We start from the raw sequence: 13872 nt of genomic DNA, 5'->3' as shown, positions 1-13872 counted from the left end.
TGGGTTTGTTATTGTAGGTGTTTTCCTTCTCTTGTGTTTCTTACCTAGAGAAGTTCCTTTAGCATTTGTTGTAAAGCTGGTTTGGTGATGCTGGTGCTGAACCCTCTCAGCTTTTGCTTGTCTGTAAAGGTTTTAATTTCTCCATCAAATCTGAATGAGATCCTTGCTGGGTAGAGTAATCTTGGTTGTAGGTTTTTCTCCTTCATCACTTTAAATATGTCCTGCCACTCCCTTCTGGCTTGCAGAGTTTCTACTGAAAGATCAGCTGTTAACCTGATGGGGATTCCCTTGTGTGTTATTTGTTGTTTTCCCCTTGCTGCTTTTAATATGTTTTCTTTATATTTAGTTTTTGATAGTTTGATTAATATGTGTCTTGGCATCTTTCTCCTTGGATTTATCCTGTATGGGACTCTCTGTGCTTCCAGGACTTGATTAACTATTTCCTTTCCCATATTAGGGAAGTTTTCAACTATAATCTCTTCAAATATTTTCTCAGTCCCTTTCTTTTTCTCTTCTTCTTCTGGGACCCCTATGATTCGAATGTTGGTGCATTTAATGTTGTCCCAGAGGTCTCTGAGACTGTCTTCAGTTCTTTTCATTCTTTCTTCTTTATTCTGCTCTGCAGTAGTTATTTCCACTATTTTATCTTCCAGATCACTTATCCGCTCTTCTGCCTCAGTTATTCTGCTATTGATCCCTTCTAGAGTATTTTTAATTTCATTTATTGTGTTGTTCATCATTGCTTGCTTCCTCTTTAGTTCTGCTAGGTCCTTGTTAAATGTTTCTTGCATTTTGTCTATTCTATTTCAAAGATTTTGAATCATCTTTACTATCATTATTCTGAATTGTTTTTCAGATAGACTGCCTATTTCCTCCTCATTTGTTAGGTCTGGTGTGTTTTTACCTTGCTCCTTCATCTGCTGTGTGTTTTTCTGTCTTCTCATTTTGCTTATCTTACTGTGTTTGGGGTCTCCTTTTCGCAGGCTTCAGGTTCGCGGTTCCCATTGTTTTTGGTGTCTGTCCCCAGTGGCTAAGGTTGGTTCAGTGGGTTGTGTAGGCTTCCTGGTGGAGCGGACTAGTGCCTGTGTTCTGGTGGATGAGGCTGGATCTTGTCTTTCTGGTGGGCAAATCCACGTCTGGTGGTGTGTTTTGGGGTGTCTGTGGCCTTATTATGATTTTAGGCAGCCTCTCTGCTAATGGATGAGGCTGTGTTCCTCTCTTGCTAGTTGTTTGGCATAGGGTGTCCAGCACTGTAGCTTGCTGGTCGTTGAGTGAAGCTGGGTCTTGGTGTTGAGATGGAGATCTCTGGGAGATTTTCACCATTTGACATTATGTGGAGCTGGGAGGTCTCTTGTGGACCAGTGTCCTGAGATCTCCCACCTTAGAGGCACAGACCTTATGCCTGGCTGGAGCACTAAGATCCTTTCATCCACACAGCTCAGAATAAAAGTGAGAAAAAATAGAAAGAAAGAAAGAAAGAAAGAAAGAGGATAAAATAAAATGAAATAAAATAAAGTAAGATAAAATAAAATAAAGTTATTAAAATAAAAAATAATTATTAAGAAAAAAACTTTTTAAAGTTAAAAAAACAAACAAAAAAACGGACGAACAGAATCCTTGGACAAATGGTGAAAGGAAAGCTATACAGACAAAATCTCACACAGAAGCATACACATACACACTCACAAAAAGAGGAAAAGGGGAAAAAGTAATATATCTTGCTCCCAAAGTCCACCTCCTGAATTTGGGATGATTTGTTGTCTATTCAGGTATTCCACAGATGCAGCATGCATCAAGTTGATTGTGGAGCTTTAATCTACTGCTTCTGAGACTGCTGGGAGAAATTTCCCTTTCTCTTCTTTGTTTGCACAGCTCCCGGGGTTCAGCTTTGGATCTGGCCCCGCCTCTGCATGTAGGTTACCTGAGGGTGTCTGTTCTTCGCTCAGACAAGACGGGGTTAAAGGAGCAGCTGATTCGGGGGCTCTGGCTCGCTCAGGCCGGGGGGAGGGAGGGGTACGGATGCGGGGCGAACCTGCGGCAGCAGACTCCGGCGTGACGTTGCACCAGCCTGAGGCGCGCCGTGTGTTCTCTCGGGGAAGCTGTCCCTGGATCACAGGACCCTGGCAGTGGCGGGCTGCACAGGCTCCCGGGAGGGGAGGTGTGGATAGTGACCTGTGCTTGCACACAGGTTTCTTGGTGGCGGCAGCAGCAGCTTTAGCATCTCATGTCCGTCTCTGGGGTCCGCACTGATAGCCGTGGCTTGCGCCTGTCTGTGGAGCTCCTTTAAGCAGTGCTCTTAATCCCCTCTCTTCACGCACCAGGAAACAAAGAGGGAAGAAAAAGTCTCTTGCCTCTTCGGCAGCTCCAGACTTTTTCCCAGACCCCCTCCTGGCTAACTGTGGTGCGCTAACCCCTTCAGGCTGTGTCCACCTCACCAACCCCAGTCCTCTCCCTGTGATCCGACCAAAGCCTAAGCCTCAGCTCCCAGCCCTCGCCCGCCCCGGCGGGTGAGCAGACAAGCCTCTCAGGCTGGTGAGGGCTGGTCGACACCTATCCTCTGTGCAGGAATCTCTCCACCTTGCCCTCTGCACCCCTGTTGCTGTACTCTCCTCCGTGGCTCCAAAGCTTCCCCCTCCACCACCCACAGTCTCCGCCCACAAGGGCCTTCCTAGTGTGTGGAAACCTTTCCTCCTTCACAGCTCCCTCCCACTGGTGCAGATCCCGTCCCTATTCTTTGTCTCTGTTTTTTCTTTTTTCTTTTGCCCTAGCCAGGTACGTGGGGAGTTTCTTGCCTTTTGGGAGGTCTGAGGTCTTCTGCCAGCGTTCAGTGGGTGTTCTATAGGAGCAGTTCCACGTGTAGATGTATTTCTGATGTATCTGTGGGGAGGAAGGTGATGTCCGCATCTTACTCTTCCGCCACCTTCCTCAGCTGTCCTCCGCCATCATTTTTGACAGTTTCATTTTCCATTCTTTGTTCTCACCCTCCTTACATGATAACAATCTAACCTAAAAACCTTGCTTGCACAAATATTACCATATGATAATAGCATAATTACCCAAGTCATGTTTTATATATTTTTTCAGTTCAGCCGAGTTCTCCTAGATAAAAATCTTAACCCAATGAATTTACTGGTGAGAACTGAAAACATAGGGGTTTGATAACCTAGATGAAATGGATTAATTCCTTGAAAGACACAGTATACCAAAACTCACTTAAGAAGAAATAGATGATATGAATAGACATTTATCTATTAAAGAAATTGAATAAATAATGAATAACCTTCTAAAACAGAAAGCACTATGAACAGATGTGTTCACTAGTGAAGTCTACTAAACAATTAAGGAAGAAATTTTACCAGTTCTCTACAATCTTTTCAAAGGATAGAACCTGAATTAATACTTCCTAACTCATTCTATGAGACCAATATTTCTCTAATGCCAAAGCCAGAAAAAGACATTAGAAGAAAAGAAAATGACAGATTATCTCCCATGAGCATGAGTCCTCAACAAAATATTACCAAAAGTATAATAAGAATTATATACCAAAATCAAATGGGCTTGAACCCAGATATGCAAGACTAGTTCAACATAAAAATCAATTTTGTAATTCATCATATCAACAGACTAGAAAGAAAAATCATATGATTAAATAAATGCAGAAAAAGCATCTGAAAAAATTCAACACCCATTCATGATTAAAAACTTTCAGTAAACAAGGAATAGAGGGAAATTTTCTCAATCTGATAAAGATTATCTACAAAAAACCTACAGCTAACATCATACTTAATGATGAGAAAGTGAAGAACTCCCCACTAAAATTAGGTAAAAGACAAGAATGTACTCTCTCACCACTTCTTTTCAACATCACACTGGAAATCCTTGCTAATTCAATAAGGCCAAAAAAAGGAATAAAATATATACAGATTGGGAAGGAAGATATAAAACTTTGTTTTGCATATAGCATGACTATTTGTAGAAAATCAGAAAGAACCAACAATAACAACAAAAAAACCAAAACAAACAAAAAATTTTTGGAACTAGTTAGCAGTTATACCAAGATTGCAAAATACACGTTAATATACAAATTTCAATTGCTTGTCTATGTACCAAATAAGAACAAGTGGAATTTGAACTTAAAAACACAATGCCATTTACATTAGCATCCGCTAAAATAAAATACTTGGTTATAAATTTAACAAAATGCATACAAGATCTGTATGATGAAAACTACAAAACTTTGATGAATAAAATTTCAAAAAACCTAAATAAATGGAGACATATTTCATGTTCATAGATAGGAAGAACTGATATTGTCAAGATTCCAATTCTTCCCAACTTTATCTGTAGATTCAATGAAATCCTAATCAAAATCACAGCGCATTATTTTGTAGCTATTGGCAACTAATTCTAAAGTATATATAGAGGGAGAAAAGACCCAGAATAGCCACAAAATATTGAAGGAGAAGAACAATGTAGGAGGACCGATGCTACCTAACTTGAAGATTTACAATAAAGCTATAGTAATCAACACAGTGTGGTTTTGGGAAAAAAAAAAAAAAAAAAAAAAGAAAGAAAGAAAAAAAATAGATGAAAGGAACAAAATAGAGACCCTAGAAATAGACTCCCAATAAATATATTCAACTGATCTTTGACAAAGTAGCAAAGGCAATACAATGGCACAAAGAAAGTCTCCTCCACAAATGATGCTGAAAAAACTGGACAGCCACATGCTAAAATATGCATCTAGACATAGACATTACACCCTTCGCAAAAATTAACTCAAAATGGACCATAGACCTAAATGTAAAATGCAAAACTGTACAACTCCTCGAAGATAATATAGGAGAAAACCTAGATGACATTGGGTGTTGTGATGCCTTTTTAAGCACAACGCCAAAGATACAACTCATCTTCATTAATAAGCTGGACCTCATTAAAATTAAAATCTCCTGCTCTGTGAGAAACAATCTCAAGAGAATTAGAGGAAAAGCCATAGATTGGGAGAAAATATTTGCAAAAGACACATCTGGTGAAAGATTTATCCAAAATATACAAAGAAGTATATATTTAACTTACCTACTTTATTTATTTATTTATTTTAAATAGAAATATAGTTGATTTACAATATTATTAATTTCAGATGTACAGCATAGTGATTCAGTATTTTATAGATTATATCCCATTTATTTAATTTACTTTTTTTTAGGAATTTTTTTTGATGTGGACCATTTTTAAAGTCTTTATTGAATTTGTTACAGTATTGCTTCTGTTTTATATTTTTTGGTTTTTGGCCATGAGGCATGTGGCATCTTAGATCCCCAACCAGGGATCAAACCCACACCTCCTGCAATGGAAGATGAAGTCTTAACCACTGGACTGCCAGGGAAGTCCCATATACCCCATTTAAAGTTATTACAAAATAATGTCTATAATTCCTGGAGCTGTACAATATATCTTTGTTGATTATTTGTTTTATACATAGTAGTTTGTATCTCTTAATCCCCTAACCCTATCTTGCTCCCCACTGGTAACCTCTAGTTTGTTCTTATATCTTTGAGTCTGTTTCCTTTTTGTTATTTTCACTAATTTGTTTTATTTTTTAGATTCCACATACAAATGATAGCTACAGTATTTGTCTTTGTCTTATTTCACTAAGCATAATACTCTCTAGGTCCACCATGTTGTTGCAAATGTCATTATTTCATTCTTTTTTATGGCTGAGTAGTATTCTATTGTATATATATATACCACATCTTCTTTATCCATTTATGTTTTTATGGACACTTGGGTTGTTTCCATATATTGGCTATTGTAAATAGTGCTGCTATGAACATTGCATTACATGTATTTTTTCCAGTTAGTATTTTCATTTTGGGGGGATATATACCTAGGAGTGAAATTACTGGATTGTATGGTAGTTTTATTTTTCATTTTTTGAGTAATCTCCATACAGTTTTCTACAGCAGCAGCACCAATTTATAGTCCCACCAACAGTGTACAAGGGTTCCCTTTTCTCCATATCCTCAGGAACAGTTGTTATTTGTGTAATTTTTGATGATAGCCATTCTGATAAGTGTGAAGTGATATCTCGTTATTTTGATTTTCATTTATCTAATAATTAATGATGTTGAGCATCTTTTTATGTGCCTGTTAGCCATCTGTATGTCTTTTTTTGAAAAATATCTATTCAGGTCTTTTGCCAAATTTTTAAATGGGTTGTTTGTTTTTGTGATATTAAGTTGTAGGAGCTGTTTATATATCTTAGATATTAACTCCTTGTTGGTCTTATCATTTGCAAATATTTTCTCCCATTCATTAGGTTGTCTTTGTTTTGTTGATAGTTTCCTTTGCTGTGCAAAAGCTTTTAAGTTTAATTAGTCCCATTTTTATAATTTTGCTTTTATATCTTTTGCCTTGTGAAACAAACAAATATTGCTAAAATTTATATCAAAGAGTGTTCTGCCTATATTCTCTTCTAGGGGTTTACAGTTTCAGGTCTTACCTTTAGGTCTTTAATTCATTTTGAGTTTATTTTTGTACATGGTATGAGGAAATGTCCTAATCTCATTCTTTTACATATTGCTGTACTGTTTTTCCAGCACCACTAATTGAAAAGGCTGTGTTTTCTCCATTGTGTATTCTTGCCTTCTTTTTCATGGATTAATTGACCATAGGTATGTGGGTTTATTTCTGGGCTCTCTATTCTGTTCCATTGATCTATGTTCTGTTCTTGTGCCAGTACCATTCTGTTTTGATTACTGTAACTTTGTAGTGCAGTCTGAAGTCAGGGAGCATGATATCTCCAGCTTTGTTCTTTTTTCTCAAGATTGCTTTGGGATTCAGGGCCTTTTTTATTTCTATATAAAATTTAGGATTATTTGTTCTAGTTCCGTGAAAAATGTCATGGGTATTTTGATATGGATTGAATTAAATCTGTAGATTGTTTTGTAGTATGGACTTTTTAATTCTTCCAGTCCAATAGCACGGGATTTCTTTCCATTTCTTCATTGACCCATTGGTTTTTTAGAAGCATGCCGCTTAGTCTCCACACGTTTGTGTTTTCCTGTTTTTCTTTCTGTAATTGATTCCTAGCTTTATACCATTGTGGTTAGAAAAAATGTTTGATATAGTTTCTATCCTCTTAAATTTAAGGCTTGTTTTGTGGCCTTGCACGTGATCTATCCTGCAGAACATTCCATGTGCACTTGAAAAGAATGTGCTTTCTGCTGTTTGTTTTTGGATATAATGTCCTGTGGATATCTATTAAGTCCAATTGGTCTATTGTGTCACTCATGACTACTGTTGCCTTATTGACTTCCTGTTTGGATGATCTGTCCATTGATGTAAGTGGGGCTTTCTCTCACTTTTTCAATTGAGACCAGTTACTCTGTCTTCTCATTTTGCTTAGCTTTCTCTATCTCTATGAATTTTGGTGAATCAGTTATATATTGCAGTCTTGGAGGGGTGTCCTTATAGGGGAGCATCCCTGTACAGACTGCTTGTGCTCAGTGCCTTTTGTTGTAGGGCTAGATTTGACCTAGATGCAAGTTATGTCTTTCCTTAGGGTATGCTGTCAGCTATCACCTTGGTAGGAGGCAGGACTGGAGAAGGAGAGTCTAGGGCTGAAGGCAGGTATTCCCTTATGCTCAGGGGCTGTCATGACCCCGTTGGGGGGTGGGGCTGGACCCCTAGTCGCTGGGGCAGACATCCTGAGGATTTGTTCTGAGCTGGCTCTCTTCCCTTTAAGTGTGTGTTTTCCTCTTTCCCAGCACTGGGACCCTTTCCCCAGAGAGGAGCAATGCTGAAGCAAGTGGGACCCATTCAGGCTCTCAGCTCATGATTGGGCATGAGCTGCACCTGGTCAGCTTCAAAGAGGAGTCTGAGTTACCTCCAATGCACTGCCTGTGCAGGTGCCAGTGATTGTTGCCCTTTTGCTGCTCAAACAAAACCTCAGGTCCAAGTCTTCTTTGTCCCTCACAGCTGATCTTTCCCCCCAGCCTCTGCCACCCCCTGCCCTGTTGTGGAGCCACACCCCAGGGCAGGTGGGATCCATGTGGGCTTTTTGTGTGTATCAGGAATTGGGGCAAAGGCTGTGGTGGACCAGCTGCCATGAGAGTTCCAGGGTGCTTCTTATGCATTACCTGAGTAAGTGCCACCAATGTCCACCCCCACCCCACCCAGATGCATCCTCGGATCTGAGTCACCTCTGCATCCCATGATCAGGCTCTCTCCTTGGTTGTGGCAGCCTTAGGCCCAGTGCAAAGCTGTAGTGTGGAGTTAAGTGGGGCTGGAACATTTGCCCAGCTCAGGCTGAGGCATGTGCCAGGGCAGTCATGGGAAAGCAGGCAACCACTAGAGCAGTCTCAACCTGACCTCTCTGCTCTGCCTTGGGGCAAGCGAACATTCATGTGTTCCTCATCAGTGGAGTCTAGGCTTCCCATAGCTCTCTTATTAGTCCCAGAAGCCCTACAACTAGACAAGGGGATCACCTTCCCTGTGTAGGACCCCACAGTTGGAGCACCCAATAAGTGGCTTGAACTTCTCACTGCTCAGGGTGAATCTCTGCCCATGTAATCTCCATTTTCCTCTGAGTCCCCTCCCAGGGGCGTGGGTCCTGATCTGATCCCTTCTCTTCCTTTCCTACCTGATTCTGTCTAAATGTTTCTTACAGCTTTGGTTGCACAGGAGTCTTTCTACCAGTTTCCAGTTAGTTTTCAGTAAGGATTTTTCCACATGTGGATGTATTTTTGATGTGTTCATGGTGGGAGGGAGCTGAGTTCATGTCTTCTTATTCCGCCATCTTGATCAATCTCCCAAAATACACAAAGAACTCTTAAAACTCAACAATAAGAAAACAAACAACTGATTAAAAAAACGAGCCAAAGGATGCTTCACATCATGTCATCAGGGAAATGCAAATTAAAACAATAATAAGAAAAATCTGCATACATGTTGGAATAGCCAAAATCCAGAGAACTGACAACACCAAATGATGGTGAGGATGGAGGGCAACAGGAACTTGCGTACATTGCTGATGGGAATGCAAAATGGAACAGCCACTTTGGAAGACATTTTAGCAGTTTCTTATAAAACTAACCATATAATCCAGCGACTGCACTCCTTGTTGTTTACCCAAAGGAACTGAAAATTTATGTCCATGCAAAAAGCTGAATACAGATGTTTAGAGCAGTTTTCTTCATCACTGCCAAAACTTGGAAGGAACAAAGATGCCCTTCAGTAGGTAAATTATGGTACATCTGGAAAATGGAATACTATACAATGTTAAAAAGAAATGAGCTATCGACCCATGAAAAGACATGGAGGAATCTTATATGCATATTACTAGGTGAAAGAAGCCAATACGTAAAGGCTACATACTGTGTAATTCCAACTATATGACATTCTGGAAAAGGCAAAACTATGGAGAAAATAAAAAGATCAGTGGTTATGAGGGTGGTTCAGAAGAGTAGGATGAATAGGCAAAGCACAGTAGTTTTCAGGCAGTGAAAATATTCTGTATGATGCTATAATAATGGATATATGTCATGAGAGATTTATCCAAACTCACGGAAAGTACATCACCAAGTGTGAACCCTAAGGTAGACAATGAACTTTTGATAATAATGATGTGTCAGTGTAGGTTCATCCTTAGAGAAAAAATGTACCATTCTGGTGAGTAATGTTGATAATAGGAGAAACCATGCATGTATAGGGTCAGGGAAATCTCTTTACTTTCCTCTCAATTTGGTTGTCAATCTAAAACTTCTCTTAAAGCCAAATTCTTTAAAATTAAAAAAAAAATAATTATTATCTACTATTAGCATTATTTTATTATCTTCTCCAAAACTTGAGAGGAGAAGGAAGGCTAGTCCCCCTGGTCTCTGGCTGGTTTAGCTTCTCTTACAACTTTGTGCTCCTTCTGCAGTGTGAATCCTTTCCCACCACATGTGTGGACACCCAGCCTGCTCCTTCCAATTCTGTCTACCTCCAACCACTGAGGATGACAGTGAGAGAGGCTAGTCATGTGTGAGGGCAGGGAGTATATGGGAAATCTCTTTACCTTCTTCTCAATTTTTTTGTAAACCCAAAACTGCTCTGAAAAAGTAAAGACTTAGAAAAAACACAAAATGGTAGATTAACAAGAAAATACTGTTTGGAAACCCAGACAATGGATGATTTAGGTAGACATCCATCTAACCTGCATACATGGGAGAGGTTCTGCCCATGTATGAAGACTGACATTGAGATGAAATTTGGCAAATAAGCACTACTCACTGTCAATGTGTGCATCTCCATAAAAGTAACATAATGCAGTAATGAAATTAAGGTTTCCCTTGTAGGAGACGATGTAGTTCGTGGGAAGAATGTCCAGCATTGGTGTCAAAAAGGTATGCATTTGAGTCCCGTCCTTTATAAGTGATGTGACCTTGGGCATGTTTACATTTTTATATCTCAGATTCTTCATCTAAAAAAAGATGCATCTGCCATACAGTGAGGATGTAAATATTTTTTAAAATGTAACCACATGTGGTGATGGATGTTAAGACATATTGTGGTAATCATTTTGTAATATACACATATATCAAATCATAATGCTGTACACCTGAAATTAATATAATTTTATATGTCAATTATATTTCAATAAAAATGTCTTTAAATCCCATAGTTTTAGCTCATCTCCTGGCACACAGTAGGCTATCAAAAACCGGGTGGCTTCTAGCCATAGGAAAAAAAAAAATGTTTACGAGATTGCTAGGTCTTATACCCTTCACAAGAAGGATAAATTTGAATAAAAAATTGAGTACAGAAATTGAACACACCAAGTTCAGACAATCAGAGGCTAAATATTTTCTAGAAGATGAGGGTTTTCCCTAGGGTAAGTAATTTACAGACAAGGAATGACAACAAACCTACTGCTCTATAAGAGAGATGTTAGGTTTGTTGCCTGAAAAATTAATACTGTAGCTTCAAATTAGGCTCACTACATTTAAAGTAAAGTTGACTTTAAATCTTTCTTAACCCTTACAGTAAAAGTTACAGTTTCAGGGAACAGGTTCTTTCTATTAAAGCCTAAGCTTCACTGGCATAATTAAGACTCATTTAAAGTAGAATTAATTTTGGTATGTGGCAGAGAGGTTGTGGTTAATTCCTATTCCTTATTACCTTGTAACCTTGGATATGTCGAGATGTGTACCTGGGATGGAGCAAGAAGGCCAGCTGTTCTTCACTCACTTTGTAAACGTATCTTTTCTCAGGCTTGGGTTTTCCCTCAAGAGTTCAGCCACTGAATTGCTGTATCCCATGCCTAGTCTTGGTAATTTACAGAATTATCTAACTACGGCACTGGATGGATCCTCAGAGGTCATGGAGCCCAACTGCCCTCCAAGTATAGAATCTCTCGACGTCTACAGAAAACCTCTTGAGGTGGGATATAGGGATATTTAGGCAAATTTATTTCTCTGAGCCCAGGGTGGCACTCCTTCTAGGCAGCTGCTTTAAGTCTTGCTTTCTTTCTGTGACATTAGGAATTACCTAAAGCAAACCTAAAGCACTAAATAGCCCTTACACCTAAGAATAGCAGTAGGATGGGTTGGGAAATTACTTTCTAGAAGAAGAAAATTTAAATTAATGATTTTTTTTGGCTAAATACAAGCTGAATGACATCTCATTTGATTAATTTAAAAAATCAATGAATAATTTGCTATTTTATCTGAAACACAAATAAGCAAATAAACTTGGCATTCTAGGTAGTAGAACTTTTCAAGTTATTGAAATCTTATTTTAGTTTATTCTTTTAAAATTATTTATTTATTTGTAAACATTTTTATTATTTTACACATATTAGATAATTAATTTAGAAAGCACAGAAAACAGCAAAGAAGAAATAAAAGTTATCCATTATACTTCCACCCACTCAGAATTAGGTATCATTAATATTTTGGATTTCTTTCTAATCTTCCTTGCATGTGTTTGTGGGTGCATATTGGTTTCATAGAATTAGGGACATATCATGTTGTATATGTTACTGTTTTTTTCATCAAAATTAATTTCATGCATATGTCTTAATACCATTTAATATAATGAAGGAGGCTATAGGGTAAATATTATTCAAAATAAAAATATATCTCACCCAAGCCCTATTATATAGCAATAGTAACATTTCACATCAAATGGGAGAAGTTGGATTATTAAACATTGGAGATGAAAACGTTTGTCAGAGGTGGGAGTAGAGTTAGGTTCTTAATTCACAAAATACACAAAAATAAATCGACAATTATGGTTAATTGAAATGTAAAAATTGAAATGTAAAAATTGTCTAAACATACAGTAAAGCATACAGCAAAGAACTATTAAATTATAATTTAAAGAATTTCTGTTTAACAATAATATACAATTTTACTCAAATTGCAAAAAATATTTGCAACATTTATAATACTCGATATATGTAAACATGTAATATATAAATATAAGTAATGTGAAAACAACTACAATTACAAAAAGATGAACACTCTAAAGAAAAATGTGTAAGTCACATTAAGAGGCAAATTTCAGAAAAGAGAATACAAAATATTCAACTTCATTAGTCATCAAAGATGTTCCCCTTACATGCCACTTTGTATTCTTTATTGATTTAATTTTTCTTCCAATCAAATCACTATAGATATAGATAATATTTTTATATTGTATATTTTCCCCTCAATCCAGTATAAATAGTGTTGTTGCCTTTTTAATCACTGTTGTATATTCCCAGTAACAGGCCCATACTAAATATATGTAGTAGTTAACTACTGCTGCATAACAAATAATCTCAGATTTTCAGTGGGGTATAGCAATAAGCATTTACTTTTTGTTCATGAGTTTCTAAGTCAGCTAGGATGGTTCAGCTTCATGTTGCAAGTTGGGTGGGGTAGCTGTACTCCATCTGCCACTCATCCTCCTCCTGTACCAGCAGGATGGGTGGGCCATGTGCCTCTTTTAAGAATGGCATAAATACAAGAAAGCATATCCAGCCATAAAATCTCACTTTAAGTTCCTCTTACATCATATCTTCTACCTTCACATTGCCCAAAGAAAGTTACTCTGTGAAGCCCAAAGTCAAGAAAAGGGAAGTATACTGCCTTTGTAAAAAAAAAAAAAAGTGTACTACCTTTTGTAAAAGTATACTGCAAAGGTATATAGCAGAGAGTGCAGATATAGATAGGATAAAGAATTAGGGCCAATAATCCTCCCCAGTATTATATCTAATTATATATACATATCTAATATTGATATATGTAATATTGATAGATATTTATATAAACATAAGACAAAAAGAAGATATTACTCCCATCTGTTATTTTTATTTTACTTAATTACAATAGGCAATGTTAATGAGAATATGGAAAACTCAATGTTAAGAATATGGCTAAATATCCTTTGGCCCTGTAGTTCATTTGCATGAAGTTAACATTTCAGGTATAACCAGAGATGCACTCAAAAATTACTTCTGTGATTGTTCATTGAGATATTATTTATATTAGAGAAAAATCGGAATCAACCTCCTCTTATTCTGAGACAGCACTTTCTTTTCTTACTGTATTTAATTTGACCTAGCACAGCCAACATTTCTCATTATTGCATACGATGGCTTGCAACTTTGGCCAAATAATGGATTCGGCCAATTAAATAATGCATTTTTTCCCAATGAAATCTACTACAACTATTTGAGTTTATTAATTAAAAAATCATTTATTTACTGTCTACTGAATTTTAGGAATGAATTAGTCATCTTCCTTCTACCCTTGAATTGCTCAGATAAACAGCAGAAGTCTTTGGAGAGAGTGTGTGTATAAAAATCATGAACAGATAAAAAGGTGCAGTGATGGATAGATA

The sequence above is a fragment of the Balaenoptera borealis genome (genome assembly GCF_965194805.1).
Source record: "Balaenoptera borealis genome assembly, chromosome: 3".
Lineage (NCBI taxonomy): Eukaryota > Metazoa > Chordata > Mammalia > Artiodactyla > Balaenopteridae > Balaenoptera > Balaenoptera borealis.
The sequence above is the reverse complement of the archived record's forward strand: the minus strand, read 5'-3'. Positions refer to the sequence as shown.